Source organism: Sus scrofa, chromosome 5, assembly GCF_000003025.6.
Source record: "Sus scrofa isolate TJ Tabasco breed Duroc chromosome 5, Sscrofa11.1, whole genome shotgun sequence".
Classification (NCBI taxonomy): domain Eukaryota; kingdom Metazoa; phylum Chordata; class Mammalia; order Artiodactyla; family Suidae; genus Sus; species Sus scrofa.
Window position 1 is genome coordinate 11,568,065 of NC_010447.5, and position 16,296 is coordinate 11,584,360.

The 16,296-nt window shown below is 48.8% G+C and overlaps 2 long non-coding RNA genes across 4 annotated transcripts; one reads left to right on the plus strand and one right to left on the minus strand.

Moving 5' to 3' along the window:
• Window positions 231–7,781, minus strand: LOC106510286. The gene is made up of 3 exons (XR_001308679.2): window positions 7,702–7,781; window positions 4,163–4,307; window positions 231–1,143 (listed from the first exon to the last, which is right to left on the minus strand). It is a non-coding gene; the product is annotated as an uncharacterized LOC106510286 (long non-coding RNA).
• On the plus strand, window positions 2,519–11,504 carry LOC106510285. Of its 3 annotated transcripts, none has more exons than XR_002343915.1 (4): window positions 2,519–2,901; window positions 3,430–3,518; window positions 7,385–7,523; window positions 10,428–11,504. It is a non-coding gene; the product is annotated as an uncharacterized LOC106510285 (long non-coding RNA). The 3 variants fall into 3 exon arrangements; XR_002343914.1 differs by having other exon boundaries at window positions 10,431–11,504; XR_002343913.1 differs by lacking the exon at window positions 10,428–11,504 and having other exon boundaries at window positions 7,385–7,707.

Consider the following 16,296-nt stretch of genomic DNA (forward strand, 5'->3'; position numbering starts at 1 on the left):
TCGTGGCTCAGTGGTTAAGGAATCCGACAAGGAACCATGAGGTTTCCAGTTCAATCCCTGGCCTCGCTCAGTGGGTTAAGGATCTGGCGTTCCTTGAGCTGTGGTGTAGGTTGCAGATGCGACTCGGATCCTGCATTGCTGTGGTGTAAGCAATTTGACCCTTAGCCTGGAAGCCTCCATATGCCATTGGGTGCAGCCCTAAAAAGCAAAATAAATAAATAAATAAAGTTGCAATTCTCAAAAAAAAAAAAAAAAAACCTTTGAAAAAATCAAAATACATCTTTATTTTAAAATGTTGTGTACATTATATCTCTAATAAATTATGCCTTCATTATGTTTTAATCCTAAATAATCACATCAGTTATGACAAAACACAAATTATTGGCAAACCTTGACTCTAACAAAATCAGTAATGATTTTGTATAAGCGAAGATGACAAATTTTTTTTTTTTTCTTTTTAGGGCTGCCCCAGTGGCACATGGAAGTTCCCAGGCTACGGGTCAAGTTAGAGCTACAGCTGTAGGCCTATGTCACAGCCACAACCACATGGGATCCCCAACTTGCTGAGCACATTCTCATGGATGCTAGTCGGATTCGTTTCTACTGCACCACAGCGGGAACTCCAAGATTACCAAACTTTAAAGAAACATTTTTCACAAAAACAGTAACACAAATAACATAATCGTAGACACAAGTTCACAGCACACACACACACATACACGCACGCATACCTTCTAAGAACCAAAAAGAATTTCCAGGCAAAAGCCTTGGAAAGGAAACAGGGAATGGGGGATAAAACCCTAAATTTGCAAGTTCACAGTTCTGCTGATACACTCAGTGTATCTTATTAGAAGATGAGCTGGGAGAAACTTTGGGGTGAGACACGGTCTCTGTTTTTCTTTACATCTCTGAGATGTTGGGGGTGTTGTTTTCCTCTCTGAGCCTTGATCTCTTCAGTTATAAACTACGCACCTCCCCCTGGAGTGGATGTGAAAATTAAATCCGTAACCACTTGTAAAGACACAAGCCTCCAACAGCAGATCGCTGCGCTTCTCACCACCCGCCAGCAAAGACGGTTTGGTTTGCTTTCCTCCCTCCATCCCTGCTGCGTTGAACACTTGCTGCTCCTTCCGCTTCCTCTTTCTGCAAAAAGTACGTGATAAACCGCTGCAGAAACATCCAGCTTTCCTGTTAACAGACCCCCATAGCCTTCTGGCTCCATCCAAACATCACTGTCCACCAACCCCTGCTTTTTCATAACTGTTTTCTTTATTCTCGTTGATAGACAACGTTGTGCTAATTTCTGCTGTACAGCAAAGTGACCCAGTCGTACATACATATATGCGTGTGTGTGTGTATACAGTAGGTTCTTATCCATGCTCAATGTAATAGTTTGCATCTATTAACCCCAAACTCCCAGTACATCCCAGTCCCTCCCAAACTCTGATTTTATTTATTTATTTATTCTTTTTTTGAGGGCCGCATCTGCAGCATATGGAAGTTCCTAGCCCAGGGGTCGAATCAGAGCTGCAGCTGCAGGGCCACACCACAGCCACAGCCACGCCAGATCTGAGCCGCAACTGTGACCTACACCACAGCTCAGGGCAGTGCCGGACCCTTAACCCACTGAGGGAGGCCAGGGATCGAACTGGCATCCTCATGGATACTAGTCGGGTTCACAACCCGCTGAGCCACAACGGGAACTCCCAAACCCCCTGCTTTGTAATTTCTGCTTCCATTCAAAGTGCAATTCATCTCTGCTCACTGGAGCCTAGGCCCTGCACAGAATATGGGGACATGGACGTATTTGGGTGCACACAATCTAGCTACCAGGCTGGTAGAAGGAGACAGACCAGAAAAGGGGGCTAGGTTTAAACACCCACCAAAACACCGAGCTGGTGACAGTCAGCCCTACCAGGGAGAACTCTGGAAGGTGGCTTTAAGGAGGCTTTGCCTGCTTTGGGCTTTGGAGGATGACCTAAATCTTTCCAGGTGATGGAAGTCCCCCCAGTAGAGGTAACGGCAAGAACAAACACCTGCTTTCCTCAGGCAGGTAGGGATTCCACACACCACACCATCATCTGTCCTGCTGTTTCTGATCTGACACTCTGTGGGGGCTCCTGCCCCACAACTCAGAGGGCTGACCCAACAAGCCGGGCTGGGAAAGACCCCTCCGAATCTATGAAACTTCCTGACCCTAACCAGAATCGTAACAATCCCGATAAAAATTCCTCCCCCATTAAACCTCCACCAACATGGAGACCTGCTGTCACAGGTGTGTGTATTGTTACTAAGTCTCCTCAATTAAAAAAAAAAAAAAAAATTACGGGAGTTCCCGTTGTGGCTCAGTGGGTTAAGAACCCAACTAGTATCCATGAGGATTTGGGTTTTATTCCTGGCCTCCCTCAGTGGGTTAAGGATCCAGTGTTGCCAAAAGCTGCTGTAGAGGTTGCAGGTGTGGCTCTGATCCTGAGTTGCTGTGGCTGTGGCATGGGCCAGCGACTGCAGGTCCAATTCAACCCCTAGCCCGGGAACTTCACATGCCGAGGGTTCGGCCCTAAAAAGCAAACAAAAACAAAAACCATAGGAACAATGTTGGATTGACAATCAGCTTTTGGGAGACGGGAGGTGGCACTGTCGGCACAGACACGGTGGCTTTCGGAACCACTTGCCAGCAGCCTCAGGGGACCTCAGAGGACAAAGCCGGCAGCCTGGCTGCTTCTGACGTCAGTGGTAACAGGAGAGGCAGAGCAGGGAGCGGCCAGAGGCTGACACCAGGAAGGGGTCATGGGGACCAGGATGGAAGCGCACCAGAGACATAGCCTGGGGGCTCCCCCCAATTCTTAGAAGAATCCAGTAGGTCCTGGGATCCAGCAAAGCAAGAGGGATGGAGTCAGAGAGGTACTGCTTGGGGACTCTGCTTTACCCACAAACTGGAGGAGCAGGGAAACAGCTTTTTACTGCAACTTCACCATCCATGTTGAGAGCTTGGGACTCCTAACCCCTCGCGGGGCTGGCTTGTTGGCCACCGGAGCAGGATGGGCCAGGTTCTGTTTGGGTTGGTGCCAGATGGGAGAGGCACCCAGAGCTCCTCTGGCTCAGCCCTGCATGTGACCTGGGATCACCCTCCATCTGGGGCCTCTCACTGTAGTTCTCCTTCCCCTGGGCTCCTGCCTCCCTCCTACTGTCCAGCCATCCCTTGGGCCCGTGGTTCTCAAAAGCACTGTGATTGTCCACAGAGCTGTTGGCTACCTTTTTGTGATTTTTCCCTTGCCTTCCAGACGCAAGATAGGATTGTACTTTCTATCACCCTTACGATGGAGCAGGAATGTGTAACTCATTCTGACCCATGAGTTTTGAATGGAAATGATACGTGTCATTTAATCTATGGCATTTAATGCTGATTAAAAGACCCTTTTCCTCTCTTAGGATACCCAGCGACACTCCAGTGACTGGCTGCTCCCGTATCCTGGGTCCAGGAGGGAAGACTATAGGAGCGGAATTGCACCTGACCCATGGTTAGTATGTAGGCTGAGCAAGAAGTAAACTTGGTTGCTGTAAACCACTGAGACTTGGGGGTTATTTGTTACTGCAGCATAATCTTGACTATCCTGGCTGGTACTAGCAAATCAGTATCAGCTAGTATTTTTGGAAATCACAGTATCAGTAGTACTTTTGGAAAACACAGTACTCTGAGTCCTGTGACAGCTGCCTATTACTGTTATTAGCAGTAATAATGAATATCACTTTTTTTTTTTGCCTTTTTAGGGCCACATCTGCATCATATGGAGGTTCCCAGGCGAATTGGAGCCGTAGCTGCTGGCCTCTGCCACAGCTGCAGCAACGCAGGATCCGAGCCACGTCTGTGACCTACACCACAGCTCAAGGCAACACCGGGTCCTTAAGCCACTGAGCAAGGCCAGGGATCACACCCACAACCTCATGGTTCCTAGTCGGATTCATTTCCATTGCGCCATGGCAGGAACTCCTAAATATCACTTATTGTGTGCTTACTATGCATCAGGCATTATACTAGGTTCTTTGGCAAATGTTTCCTCCTTAATCCCCACCATGGATTCAGTATTGCCGACCTGTTTATTATAATTAGTCTCAAAAAAAAGTTAAGAAATTATCTCTTAACAAGAAAAACGTTAACATCTACCTTTTTCCTAAATTGAATGTGAACGATGAACTTGACAGGCTGAACAAAGACGCTGGCTCTCTGGCGTGCTGTTTGACAAGGGAATCTTGATTCATTTTCTCCTGTGATTGGGCTCTACCAGATATGTCGCGGTGGGCACCAAAGGCTGAAGAAAAAAAATCAAGGCGATAATTTTGTCCATCACTTAAAATGTGTTTATACAACGTGGGAAATAGCCTGCACTATGTGTTTTGACAGTGGGCTGATCTGAGATCTTGTGGGTGCTGAGCGGGTGGTGGGGGGGCTTTGGGGGAAAGAAAACCCAGTCACCCTCCCTGTTCAGGATATGCACTTGCCTGAATGCCCTTCCTCTCACCTCTGAGCCGTTCAAGGACTCAGTTCCACTGTCACTGCATCAGAAGCCCTCCCTGGCCCGCCACATCACCCCACCGTGATGAACAGGAAGTGACCTGAGCTCGTGGCGGGGGAGGGGGGCGGTCTCATTCCCTACACAGGAGTTCCTTGCAGGCAAGAGTGTGTTCATTCTTTTATTTATTTATTTGTTTGTTTTTGTCTTTTTGCCTTTTCTAGGGCTGCTTCCTGCGACATATAGAGGTTCCCCGGCTAGGGGTCGAATTGGAGCTGTAGCCACTGGCCTACACCACAGCCACAGCAACTCCAGACTCGAGCCGCGTCTGCAACCTATACCACAGCTCATGGCAACGCTGGATCCTTAACCCACTGAGCAAGGCCAGGGATCAAACCCGCAACCTCATGGTTCCTAGTCAGATTCGTTAACCTCTGGGCCACGATGGGAGCTCCTCATTCTTTTTTTTAAATTAAACCTTTTTTGGCCACGGCCACAGCATGTGAATGTTCCTGGACAGGGCTCAAACCTGAGCCACAGCAGTGACCAGAGACACAGTGACAATACTAGATCCTTAACCTGCTGAGCTACCAGGGAACTCCTAAATTTAAACTTTTATTGGCATCTGTACAACATCTTAAAGAGAAATTCCATATACCCAGGGTCCCTCGATGGTAACATCTTGCAAAATTTTTAAGTGTTGGTGAATAAATATTTAAAAAGCTCTATAGGAGTTCTTGTTGTGGCTCAGTGGTTAAAGAATCTGACTAAGAACCATGAGGTTTCAGATTCGATCCCTGGCCTTGCTCAGTGGGTTAAGGATCCAGCATTGCCGTGAGCTGTGGTGTAGGTCGCAGACGAGGCTCGGATCCCGAGTTGCTGTGGCTCTGGCGAAGGCCAGCGGCTAGAGCTCTGATTAGACCCCTAGCCTGGGAACCTCCATATGCCACGGGTGTGGCCATAGAAAAGACAAAAAAAGACAACAAAAAATTTTAATGCTCTGTAAATATTTATTTTTTAATTAAAAAAAATTTTTAGGGCCGCACCTGTAGCATATGGAAGTTCCCAGGCTAGGTGTCAAATGGGAGCCACAGCTGCCGGCCTACACCACAGCCACAGCAATGCCGGATCCCCAAACCAATGAGCAAGGCCAGGGATCAAACCCACATCCTCATGGATACTAGTTAGACTCATTTCCACTGTGCCACAATGGGAACTCCTCTCTAGGTAATTAAATGCAAACACACACACACAGATTTAGCACACACACAGCTAGTTCTCTACTTTGGAGCTAAAAATTTCTGACTGTATTTTATTGTACCAAATGCTACTTCTTTCGCCTCCTCTTCAATGTCTCAGCCAGGATATTGACATTGATGGAGTCAAGATACAGTCTCCCCATCACCCTGGGAACTGCTCACACTGCCCTTTTATAGCCGTGCCCACTTCCCTCACACCCCCACTCCTCCCTAGTCCTTGCTGCTACTTGTCTGCTCTTCACCTCTGTAATTTTACCCTTTCAAGAGTGTTGTACAAACAGAATCATCCAGTACAAAACTTTGGGGGGCTGCCTTTTTGCACTCAGTAATTCTCGGGAGAGCCATCCAGGCTCTCTGTACCCACCGTGTACCCATCATCCCTTCCCTTTCACTGGTGAGTCATATCCCATAGTGCAGATGTACCACTGTTTTTTCAACTTCTCATTTGTTGAAGGCTTCTTTTTTTCCCTTTTTTTTTTTTTTTTTTTTTTTTTTGGTAAAGGCTTCCTTTATTGGTAAGTCACCAGCACCTCATAGGCAGGTGCTTGCATGCAAACTAAGTGTAGGCTCTGAACTTTTGACTCCTGGCTCCAGAATTCACCATCCTTGTGAATTTGAGCAAATTACTTGACCTCTGTCTGCCTCAATTTTCTCATCTGTAAAATGGGAATGACAGTAGAGCCCATCTTACACAGCTACGAATATTAAATAAATCAGAGTTCCCGTCCTAGGTCAGCAGTAACTCTGCAGTGATAGGATGCAGGTTCAATCCCCAGCCCAACACGGTGGGTTAAAGGATCCAGCGTTACCACAGCTGTGGCGTGGGTTGCAACTGTGGCTCAGATCTGATCCCTGGCTGGGGAACTCCATGTGCTGTGGGGTGGCCAAAGAGCAAGAGAGCAAGAGAGCAAGAAAGCAAGCAAGAAAGAAAAAAGAAATAAATCAATAGTTATTTTTTGTTTAGCCCAAAGCCATGCTAATGGGATTAACTCAATTAAAAATCAATAATATAGGCGTTCCCGTCGTGGCCCAGTGGTTAACGAATCCGACTAGGAACCATGAGGTTGTGGGTTTGATCCCTGGCCTTGCTCAGTGGGTTAAGGATCTGGCCTTGCCGTGAGCTGTGGTGTAGGTCACAGATGCGGCTCGGACCCTGAGTTGCTGTGGCTGTGGCGTAGGCCGGTGGCTACGGCTCAGATTAGACCCCTAGCCTGGGAATCTCCATATGCCGCAGGAATGGCCCTAGAAAAGGCAAAAAGACACACACACACACACACACACACAATAATATAACACTTAAGTGAGTTGAAAAACCTGGAATAAGAGGAGTTCCCCTTGCAGTTCAGTGGTAACGAAACTGACTAGGATCCATGAGGACGTGGGTTCCATCCCTGGCTGCTCTCAGTGGGTTAAGGATCCGGCGTTGCCATGAGCTGCGGTGTAGGCCGGCTGCTGCAACTCTGATTGACCCCTAGCCTGGGAGCTTCCATATGCTGCAGGTGTGACTCTAAACAAAAGAAAGAAAGAAAAACCTGGAATCAGAGAATTCAAAGTTGCAAAATGTTCCAATTAGGGGATGGTGGCATAATGTAAAAGGAATTATTTCTTGTTTCCTAGATCCATCAGAGTTTTTCTCTCAATATCAAGCTTCCACAGACTCTCTGCTGCGGTGGAAATATTTGAAAACAATCAAGTGGAACCCACTGGGGATGCTGTGTCCTTTTGAATGCAGTCCACAGCTTCTCCCTGGACAAGGGTGAGTTGATTCACTTGAGCGATATTAATTGTGCTCCTACTGTATGCATGCCCGTCACTGATCTGGGTGCCAGGAACGCAGCATTGAACAGACAACCTCGTCCTCGTGACAGGTAATAAGGTAAAGAGGAAGCCCTTCTCCACCTCACCCCGGATTCGGAGGCATTGACGTGACTTACTCTGAGAGAGGGAGAAAAGCCAGTTAGGGGTGGACGCAGGAGAAAGTGGATATGTCCTCTTGCTTTAGCTTTAAAGAAATAGAATGGATTCTCATCTCCCTGGCTTGGCCAGGTGTGGTCTACTTGCAGGCAGGGGGAGGCATTTTTTAAACCATCCAGTCCTCTCCCCAGCCCCACCCCCACAGGTTCCTGCGTGTCACGTGACTGGGTCCCAGGATAACTGGCACCTGGGCTCCTGAGCCAGCTTAGCTCTCATCACCTCTCCCTGTGCCCGAGCCCAGCAACTGGCGGGAGAGCTGTGGTCCAGCTGCAGAGCCACGGGTCCCTCCCAGAGCCATTAACTGGCCCATGACCTTGGCCTCATTAGCTTGGCACTCTCCACCTGTGCTGCCTGGATCCGGGCCAGCCAGGGAAATTAGCTCAGGCCCACAGGCCCCTGGGAGAGGTGTCAGGCAAAAATAGACCAGAGAAAGCCAGAGAATCCTTGCGCAGGAGGGCCCATAGAGGTCATTGGCTCTGGCATCATCCTAGCTCTACAGATGGAGGCTGAGAGCAAGAAGGAGAAGAGGCCTGGCCAAGGTCATCTGGAAGTTCACTCCAGCTAGGGTGAGAATGGGGGTCACCTGACTCTCAAAGTCGTATTCTTCCCTGTCTGCGCCTCCATCTGGCTGTGGCTGGGGGGATGGAAGCTACCAATGGACAGAAAGAATTACAGATAATGGAACAATTCATCAAAGGCCATTTGTTGTTTCTGATGGGAGTGTCAATTGTGTGTGTGTGTGTGTGTGTGTGCGTGCAATATCCTTGCACATACGGCATTAGAGCATCCGCCTTTACAGAGGTGCTGCCCCTTGTCTTAACCCAACCAATAACATATCTGGACATCTTTCTTGTCCACTGGTTCAAATGTACCCCCTATGAATGGAACATAATATGTCTAAACAGACCCCACGAGTAGATGGTTAGAGCATATGGAATGGTTCAGTGTAGCCGAAATAGAGAAAGTCATGGGAAATAAAAATGAAAATAGGATTTTTCCGGTGGCCTCGAGGTTAAGGATTCAGTGTGGTCACTGCTGTGGCTCAGGTTTGATCCCAGGCCCTGGGGACTTCTGCATGCCATGGGCATGGCCAAAAAGGGGGAAAATAGATCCTTATCTCATAAATCAAATCCAGATATCATGTGAAAGGCACAACTTTAAGATTTTTAGAAGAAAAATACAATACAGAGCACTACCTCTACGACCTTGGAGCAGGGAAAGATTTCTGAAGGCATAAAAAACACAAATCATTTAATAAAAGAGACCGATGTATTTGACTCCATAAAAATTCATCAAAGATGAATTTCCAACCCCAAAGGGAAGTGGAAAAAACAAACTAATCTCAAACCAGAGATATTTTCAAAATATTTTCAACACCTAAGTGACACAGAATTAATATCTGGACTATATAAAGCATTCTTCAAATCATTAAAAAAAAGACAAACTAAAGGAAACACAGACAAAAGGCATGACAGGGATTCAGAGACAATGGCCAAGAGACTTCATCGCAAAGTGGGAAAAGCTCCTATACCGCCTGGCCCTTGTCTCTCACTGCTGCCCCCTGGTGGCTGTCAGGGACCCAGAGATAGGTTTACGGAAAAAAGTTTCTGCACTGGGGGGGCTTGCGCCCTAGCTGGTCCACCCCCCACACTCTTCCTGGAATGATGAGACCCGCAGCAGAGATGCCTGCTCTGAGCAGCTGCCCAGCGCTCAGACTTGTATCCCACTCCTGCTCTTTACTATCTGGACTCAGCTTTCCTGGTTTCCCAGTCAGCTCTTGCTTTTCCCCCCAAATTTTTCATTTAGAAAATCTGTCAAGTTTGCAGAAACTTTAAAAGGATGGTCACATAAACCCTCATACACTAACCTGACATTGATTGACATTGTGTTACTAATTAGTAACTGTATTATTGTCACCTGTGCGCGCGCGCGCGTGTGTGTGTGTGTGTGTGTGTATTTTGGGGGGGGGCCTGCCCCTGCAGCATATGGAGGTTCTCAGGCTGGGGTCCAATCGGAGCTATAGCTACCAGCCTATGCCACAGCAACGCGGGATCTGAGACCTACACCACAGCTCACGGCAACGCCAGATCCTTAACCCACTGAGCGAGGCCAGGGACTGAACCTGTGTCCTCATGGATGGTAGTTGGGTACGTTAACCACGGAGCCACAACAGAAACTCCTGTCACTCATGTTCTTGCTGAATCATTTGAGAGTAAATCACCATTTACCCCCTAAATGTTTCCATGAGCACTTCCTAGGATGGATGTTCCCTCGAGGAACTTTCAGTGCTATGATCAAATTCGGGAGATTTTATATTTAATAATAAATGTAATAAATTATAGGGTTGCTTGATTTAGGAAATTAAATCCAGCGAGCCCAGGAATGCGGATTTCACATAATCAACCAATAATTTTAAGTGTAAGCATGTCCCAAAATATTGCATGGGATATACTTATACTAAAAACTATTTCTTTAAGATCTACATTTAACCGGGAGTCTTGTATTTCATCTGGTAACCTTACATCATTATTTAATGCACAGTCTCTATTTGAGTTTTGTTATTTGTCCCAACACGTCATTCAGAGCATCTTTTTCTCCCACCCAGGGTCACACATTGTGTTTAGCTGTGTTGCTTCTCAGCCAGCTTTCCGCATCTGTTTTGAGCCTTTTGTTTTTGCTTTCCCAGCAGACCGCTATGTTTAGAATCATGGAGACCCAGCTACAGTCATGAGATAATCCTGCCTGAGCAGGATAACCAGGAACTGTTGCAAAATTAAGGCTAAGCGCGTGGGTAGGGTAAGAGGGTGGGGAGGGGTGGGTTGCACCATCAGCCTTTTAGGAAGGATGGTTTGTCTCCAAGGGGGACACACAATGGCTGTGAGATCCACCTTCCATACCTAGGGGGCCTTCAAGCTGAACCACCTGACCTGGTCTGACTTCAATTGACCGCAGCTACAAAAAGCAGCAGGCAAGCAGTATCCCAGCCCGAGCATTGAAGCGGACACTGACTGTTAGCACAGAGAGACGCACTCAAAGCGCAGAAGACAGTTGTGCCAGGTGGTGACTGTGGTGCTGTGGGCCCAGAGCAGCCCGCCCTCTGAGCCATCCCTGACGGGACAGGGAAGAGGTGCCTCGTCTGGCAGGTCACAGACTCCCTCCAGCTTCCATCTGGCTGTGGTTCTTACCAGCAGTGACCTTGGCCTCAGGGGAGGGAGTGGGGCCATCCTCCTAAGCCCCATTCAAGGGACGGCAGAGACACTATCCCTTCCAAGTGAATAAACGCCTCCTCCGAGGCCCCGAGGCAGCCCATTCCACAGCCATACGGAGAACAGAGCATCCTTCTGGGGTCTGTGTCAAACAAAGGCTGACACGCCTCAGACCCCACCATCAACAGCATCAAGGCACACCCAGCATGAACTATTTCACCTGGCCTGGCAAAGGTTAAGTCATCTGACGCCTGGCACTGGCCACTGTGTGGAGTGATAGGAACTCCCCTAGCGGGTGACTGGCTTCTAAGACACTATGGCCATTTCACAAAACAATTTGGCATCACCCGGTAATGTTAGTGGGAGCATAACATTGGATCCATCAGTCCTAGTCCTAAACACTCACCCTAGAAATTGCTCGTCTGTGCACACAAGGAAACATACAAGTGCTCCTAGCACAGCTGTTTATACGAACAATCAGGAACAGGACTCCTGCTGTGGCTCAGCAGGTTAAGGACCTGACATAGTGTCCGTGAGGATGTGGGTTCGATCCCTGGCCTCGCTCAGTGGGTTAAGGATCTGGCGTTGCCCTGAGCTGTGGTGTAGGTCACAGGTGTAGCTCGGATCTGGCATGGCTATGGCTGTGGGGTAGGCCGACAGCTGTAGCTCCAATTCGACCCCTAGCCTGGGAACCTCCATATGCCACAGGTAAAGCCCTAAAAAGGCAAATAATAATAAACTATGGAAAAATGCATTCAGCATGATTCCATTAGATGAAGATCAAAGGAGGTGAAGCTGAACACATACTTAGAGACCCACATGTAAATGGCAATAAACAAAGAAAGACAAGGAATAATTAACACAAAATTAGAGTAAAAGTACTTGGCTCTGGTGGGAGAGAAGGATGCCATCTTGGAGGGACTCGTGGGATGGTCAGTGGTGTGGCATAGAGGTAGTTTCTATTATTTAAACCATTTTTATTATGTGTATATCTATTATATATATATGTCTCCACTGTTTCTGGAACAACGTTTTTTTAAAAAAAGCTCATACATAGACAACAAACTTACGGTGACCAAAGGGGAGAGGGAAGGGGGAGGGGCAAATTAGGAGCAGGGGATTAACAGATACAAACGACTATACCTAAAATAAACAACACAGATTTACTGTATAGCACAAGGAAGTATACCCGGTAGTTTATAATAACCTGTAATAGAATATAATCTGCAAAAAAAAAAAAACCCACCAAAACCCAAATCACTATGCCGTGCATCTGAAACTAACACAATATTATAAGTCAGCTCTAATTCAATTTAAAAAATAAATAAAATCAAAAGGAAATAGGTGAAAAGAGAAAAAAGAAAGGAAGGAAGGAAAGAAAGAAAAAGAAGAAAGAAAGATCTATAATCCTTACTAGGAAAAAACAATCTCCGCGTTTTTTAAAGAGAATACCCCAGGAATTCCTGCTGTGGCGCAGTGGAAATGAATCCAACTAGGAACCACGAGGTTGCAGTTTCGATCCCTGGCCTCGGTGGGTGGCTAAGGATCTGGTGTTGCCATGAGCTGTGGTGTAGGTTGCAGAGGTGGCTCGGATCTGGCGTTGCTGTGACTGTGGTGCAGGCTGGCAGCTGTAGCTCCGATTAGACCCTTAGCCTGGGAATCTCCATATGCCTCAGGTGCAGCCCTTAAAAAGAAAAAGAGAGAGAGAGAGATTCCCCAGAGCCCCTCCCCCACACCACTCTTCAGGAGGTGAAATCACAATAGAGAAACTTCTGGCTGGCATCCACCCCCTCGTGCCCTTCTGCTTTTCAGGTCTGACTGCCAACCAGTAGGACCCCCCTTGTCTGCTCTGTGCCTTGGCAGGTCAGGAACAGGGCGAAGGCTATTTGCTCATCCCTGAACCACTCCATCTGGAGGCTGAGGATAGAGAGGGGATGAAATAGGCAGATGGGCGAGACCTGGGTCTTGGGTCAAACCATTCACTGCGCCAAGAAAATTAAATACTCTGATTGGGCAGCCTCAGCTCAGGAACTGAAGCCAAACAGTGAGGAAGGGGCAGGGTGATCCCCCACTGAAAATACAGGTTATTTTAGCAGCAGTAGAAATGGATGCTGGGCTGGAAAAAATAACAAGTATGAATATGTGTATAAGAATGTCCTCCAGGGAGTTCCCACTGTGGCTCAGCAGGTTAAGAACCTGACTCATATCCACAAGGACATGGATTTGATCCCTGGCCCCACTCAGTGGGTTAAGGATCCAGCATTGCCATGAGCTGTGGTGTAGGTCACAGACTTGGCTTGGATCTGGTGTTGCTGTGGCTATGGCGTAGGCTGACAGCTACAACCTCCGATCTGACCCCTAGCCTGGGAATTTCCACATGCCGCAGGTGTGGCCCTAAAAAGAAAAAAGAAAAAAAAAAAAAAAAAAAAAAAAAGAATGTCCTCCAGAGCCAACTAGCAGGAACTTCAGTTTAACTGGTTTAATCAATTCTGGGATTTATTATCATACAGAAGGAGAAGTTCAAGCTAGGGCAGGTCCAGGCTGGATAATTCAGCAACACCATGAAATCTGCAAGGCCCCAGCTTCCTTCTTTTTGCCCCACCATCTGCACCATGGTGCTTGTCCTTCCTTGTCCAGCTGTCCCCATCAAGATCACAGGATGGATGCAGACATTTCACCAGCTGTCAGCATCACAGACCAATGTCCAGGGGCAGAAAAGGGATTACTCTTCCTCACATTTTCCTTAAAAACTAAGAACCCCTGCACCCTGGTGTTGTCACTACTGTGACATGGGTTTGATCTCCACATGCTGTGATGGCCTCCTTGGTCAAAAATACATATCGTGGAGTTCTTTTCCTGGCTCAGGGGTTAATGAACCCGACTAGGATCTATAAGGATGGGGGTTCGATCCCTGGCCTTGCTCAGTGGGTTAAGGATCTGGCGTTGCTCCGAGCTGTGGTGTAGGTCGCAGATGCGGCTCGGATCCCACATGGCTGTGGTTGTGGCATAAGGCAGCAGCTCCAATTTGACCCCTAGCCTGGGAACTTCCATATGCTGTGGGTGTGGCCCTAAAAAAAGCAAAAAAAAAAACCAAAATCATATTGCAATCGACCTAACCAAGGTCACCCCAGAGCAAGAGGCAAAAACAGGACTCAAACCCGGATTTGCAGCCGTGAGCCTGAGCTCATTTCCCAACATCACAAGTGGTTACGTAAATCTGTGGTTTTAACCTAAATCAATCCACTGGGGCCCTGCTGGGACATAAAAGAAATCCATGGGAAGACACAGCCGCCTGCGCCTGTAGCCCACAAGTGACTGCCTCGGGGGACTGCTGGGATTTGAGCTGCTTTCAAAAGGCAGCAAAATCTCTAAGGTTGGAGCTTGGAGACATTGCTCAGAGAGACTCGCTGAGCTAGTGGGTGGGCACACAGTCCCTGGGGCACAAAGATCTGGGTCCCCCCACACTTCAGCTGTGACCTTGGAGAGGTCGCCTGGCCCCTCTGAGTCTCAATTCCTTCGCTGGAAAAATGGGGAAGATAATAGATAATATTACTGTATCTATGATATAATAATATCCTGGGGGTGGGCACTGTCGTGAGTCTTAACAAACTCCCCAGAGGTGACCTGTCAGGTCACAGGAAGCCCTTGGGATCTCCAGCCAGCTTGCTAAGGAGATCTGCCTCAGTGGGGACTCTGGAGCCTGGGGGAGCCTGACCCCGGGTGGTCCTTGCCCTCGTTTTCACCTGTAAGGTGAGTGGGCCCATTGGGCTGCTCTTCCAACCGCAATGTTCCAAGATTGAGGGTGCTTCTGGGCTGAGCAATCACATGGGAGCGCCTCTTACATACCCCCGTGTGCCAGGGAGAGGAGGAGGCCTCAGGATGGCCCCGGAGCTGGGAAGGGGGGTCCTACACAGCCATCTCCTCCACCTTCCTCTGTCACCTCCTCGCACCCCCCTGGAGACGGTGCAATCCAACATCTTCCCCCTCTGTCCCAGGAACGCTGGGAACTGGAGCTTCAGAACCTGGCTCCAAAAACACAACGCCCCCCTCGAGCAAAAATATTCCAGGTCAAAGCAATTTTCCAACCCGACAGGAAGCGGCCTGCCTGGGCAGAGGTGGGAGGGTCGTTTGCACCCAGAGCCAAGTCCAGAAGCTCTCCAGCTCAATCCCCCACCCTGGGGGCCTGCTCTCCCTCCCCTGCCCTCTCTTCCCCCCTCCCTTCCAAACCTTTCTTGGGCACCCAGCCCCTGGAGGGAGGGGCCCTTCAGCTGGCTTAACCCTTCCCACCCCAGGCTCCCAGTCGCCTCGTTCTGCTCTGGGTATTGAACAGCAACCCTGTCCTGATGGGGCCTCTTCTCTCAACAGCGCTGCAGGGCGTGTGTTATTATGCTTCCCCTTTCACAACAGCGAGGGGGGGACAAGACTAAAGAAGTCGGATCCTTTGCTGGGTCACATGGCTAGGAAGCTGTCCAGCCAGGATTCCAGCACCAGCAGAAGTCTGTCCTGTAGGGGAGCACAGCCCCCTCTCCTGTGCCCCAGAGGCCCCCTCGAGGCCTGGCTTCACACGTGTGGCCAGATTAGAGGCGTGAGATGCACCTGTGTCCCCCTCCTCACAGGCAAGAACGAGGACCAGGGCCGGGCAAGGATGGACCCTCAGAATACGCTAGTGGGAGGGGTCTCCCGGTATGGTCAGAAGGGACGTGGGCCAGAGGCGGCTTGGCCCCCTGGGGGACTGGCTCAGGCTGTGCGGGGGACCTGGCCTCCCCGCCACCATCTTTACAGGATCCTGTTCCACAGCCGAGAAGAAGCAAAGAGCCTCGGTGAGCTCTGGGTGCTGGCCTTCTGGCTCCGGGGGGCAGGGGTGGGGAGGGCGCTGAAGGTCTCGAGTTCTCTTTCCAGCAACTTCTCTGTGAAAACACAAGCCTCTTGCAGTGCGTTTAAAATGTCAGGGTGAAAAAAAAAAAAAAAAAAAAAAAAAGAAGGAGCTCCCCTGCGGCTCAGTCAGTGTTGTCCCTGCTGTGGTTCAGGACGCTGTTGTGGGGCAGGTTGTATCCCTGGCTCAGGAACTTCCGCATGCCGCAGGCATAGCTAAACAAACAAACAAAACAACCCACAAATGTCAAGGTGGGCCCGTGCTTTGGTCTTCAAACACCGGCTTCCTCCTTCCCTCCCACCTCCCCTAACCACCAGGTAATTGGAAAAAGATGAGAGGCATCTTAAAAACATCTAATGAGATGATGTGCCCGTCACTCCCGCTTCATGGAACTAGTTCTCCAAAGACTTCTCTCCTGATTTCCAGCTCCCTTTCCTTCTCCAGCTCCTTCTGCCTGGTCTCTGTTCTAAACCCTG